The sequence below is a fragment of the Populus euphratica genome, unplaced genomic scaffold, assembly GCF_000495115.2.
Source record: "Populus euphratica unplaced genomic scaffold, PopEup_1.0 scaffold356.1, whole genome shotgun sequence".
Taxonomy (NCBI): domain Eukaryota; kingdom Viridiplantae; phylum Streptophyta; class Magnoliopsida; order Malpighiales; family Salicaceae; genus Populus; species Populus euphratica.
Genome location: NW_011500247.1, coordinates 133583 through 136862, shown reverse-complemented (window position 1 = coordinate 136862; position 3280 = coordinate 133583). Strand labels below are relative to the sequence as shown.

The following is a 3280-nucleotide window of genomic DNA, read 5'->3' as shown; positions in this document are numbered from 1 at the left end:
TAACACAAGTATATAAAATGGCATGCATGCATGTGTGCAAAGTAACATATATACGCGGCATGCAGACTACAAACATATGTAAATGGCATGTATAGAAGCAACTGACAGCAATAAATATGAGTATGAGGGCTCAGAAACTTTGGAACTTTCACAAAAGCCTCAAAAGGAGCACAATCAACTAAATTTAAGACCAAGGTTTATAATCATTTGAGACCCGAGTGGTGCATCATTTGGTCCTTCATCAAAAAGATAGGACGGAAAAAAACCATAATCAACTAATGACTGGATTAATGGTTAAGCCATAGTTTCAGCCCAAGAAATCATTCACTTGCTTCGCACACTGCAACCCTCTTTCTTAAGGTACAAAGCAGAATGAATATGGTGTTAAAGGAGGGAAAGAAAAGAGAGGAGTATTCAGTTTTTGATGCTGCATGAAATGCAAAATTCCGTTAACTGCAATTGGTCGGAGAAGTGTCACAATCACTACAATAAGAAAGAATACATCTTGAATCCTTACAAAATTTAAGACCAAGGTTTATAATCATTACATGGATGGTGCAGAATAAAGTCCAGTAAGAGAACCAAAGATAGGAAATTCTACTATATCATTCATTTATTCCACATTGGCATTTCCCTTGTGATAATTCACATGACTGCAACATTTGATGATTGGGATTCACCACAGATGCCTGAAATCAAGAGGAGGAATCAGACTGCAATTTTCGTTTTTCTGAGCCAAAATAATCAATTCAGGGACAATAAGCAGCATTTCAGTATCATTTTTTCGTGCCTGATTGAATATTTTGATTGAATAGTAACACTATATTCCCCAGTTATTCAATGGAGATAACATCAGCCCAAAACACATCGCCAGAATGTCTTCATTCCATGGCAGAGTGGGATGCATAAGGATTGACCAAACAATGTAAGAATTCTTAAATAAAGTTAATGTAAGATATGCATGGATAGCCATGAGCCAGTGTAGTTCCACTCTAGACGAACTCAGGATAGCCATGGGAAATCTAAGATAAGACGATAGTCTTTCAAGGACGGTGGTGGGAATCAGTCAATTAATGGTAGAGGCAACAGATCGAAGAAATTGATTTTGGAGACTGAAAAGTAACCAAAAATGCGATGGATCAAACAAGAAACTAGGATTACTGGAAGAATTGATGAAACTGACAGCAGAGAAGAAAAGGAACAAGCTCTTGCAACAAGGACAAATCTTCATGCCAGAGTGCAGAATGCATCAGGAAGGCAGTTTAATCTTTTTCATACCAGAAAGAGGGAAATTGGAAGCTATGGAACTTCTTGATCGTCAAGGATTAAGAAAAGGCCTTCGGTCGTATAACATTATCTTGCAACTAGGACTAAGCAAAAGGATCTCTAACGCTAAAAAGCAATGTATGCATGGGATATGAGAACAATCACTCAATCCATTTCTCTCTAATTTACCATCCTTTTCCATTCTTGTTGCTCTCCGTTGTGACTCAAGTCACTGAAATTTTTATTGTTCTACATTCAAACATGGACTCGGATTTGGTCTAATCGAATCTTTAAAGAAAAATCTATTTAGATATGCAGGGATTGCTGGAGTTTCGAAACAGTAAAAACTGAAAGAATTCCAAGTTCGAAAGGTTCAATTACTAGAGATTCAAATTCAAAGATGGTGAGAGTATTGATGCTACGTACCTCTTGCAAAAGTCAGTGACATATCGCGATCCATTGTAGAAGATGAACCACATCAACACGATCACCAGAATATCTGCCAAAGTTTAGGGACTCGCAAACTCGAATTCTATTTTCAGAATTCAAAATGAATTAAGACAGAAAGATGAAATAAAACGGATCTATCTGATCTACCAAAATAAAAGAGGATACTGAAAAGGCAACGCTCCCACCAATCCAACATGAAAAGACCGAAAGTGACATTATAGAGGTAGATCTTACGTTGAACCCAGTTCATAGCTCTGACCATGACAACAGATTTGTGGGAGCCGGTAATAAGATCTGTTGAGAGAGAAGAGAGGTTGTTAATTTTGAAAGAGCTGAGTTCGGATCTCCGAGAAAGAGATTTTGTCGGTTGTAAGTTAAAACGGTTTGCCTAGCCTATTACTACATGTTACTATTGTTGGGTACCGGTCAAGCTTATCTTGAAATTCTAGCCGTTATGCTGTGTACGTGTGGACTTCTTGCCTAATTGTTGATGGTTTCCTCAATACAATTGTTGTTTGATTTTTGAGGAGAAAAAGGATGGATAGAATTGCCATCTCCTGTCTTAATAATGTTATTTTCGGCTTTACCCCCAAAAAATAAAAACAAAAGTTGTGTCACAATTTAGTTATTATTTTCCTCATAGCATAAAATGATAATGCATGTGCAATATGCTTGTTATATGTAAGAAAATTCATAGAAATTCACTTAAAAATAGAACACCTTTTTTTTTATCTTTTATATTTTTTTATTCTAAAACAATAAACAAATATAACCTAGATTTTTTTATTATTTAAAGTGAAAATCATATTGTTATTTTTCAATATGTAATTTCTATATTAAATCTCTAAAAACAAGTTTATAATATATGCAAATTTCAGAGAGAATTAGTACATGATCAGTGATCTTCCTCTGTTCTTATATTATTATTTTTTTAGCCAACAATTTTATTACGAGGATCCCCTAGCCTTCAAAGAAACAATGGGGAAAAAAAAAACCGTGGGCCAGCTGTAAGCTAAAGTACAATAATACAAATCCCGAGGAGGTATATGTAAACATACCAACCAGATTGACGAAAATGCCATGGAGCTGCCACACGTGACTCAACTTGTTGTCACTTGGAAGAACGAACAACGCGACAAACAACCTCCGTGTCCTGTAAAAACATCGAATTCTGTTACTTTTAAAAAATAACAGAATAATTATTTTTGATAGTTATTTTTAAAAAATATTTTTTATTTAAAAATAATTATGTTAATATTAATATATTAAGTTATCTAAAAATATAAAAAAATTAATTTTAAATTAAAAAATTAAAATTTTAATCAAACGTATTTAAAACACACTTTTAAATAACATCTTAGTCATCTATTGTTCTAGTGGTTAAAAAATTATAAAAGTTTAATGTTTTTAAAAATTATTTTTTATATTTTTAAATAGTTAGTTGTGATAAGAAAAAGTAAAAAATAAAAAAAATTATTTTAATACTAAAAAATTAATTAAAAATAATTATTTTTGGAATCACTGTTGAAACCGAGAAGGAGCGCTAAATATAAAAGAAATTGGG

General features: G+C 33.2%; 1 long non-coding RNA gene across 1 annotated transcript; it reads right to left on the bottom strand.

Moving 5' to 3' along the window:
• Positions 1–670: 670 nt before the first annotated feature.
• Positions 671–2220, bottom strand: LOC105112679 (uncharacterized). The gene is made up of 3 exons (XR_839808.1): positions 1951–2220; positions 1693–1765; positions 671–689 (listed from the first exon to the last, which is right to left on the bottom strand). It is a non-coding gene; the product is annotated as an uncharacterized LOC105112679 (long non-coding RNA).
• Positions 2221–3280: the final 1060 nt, after the last annotated feature.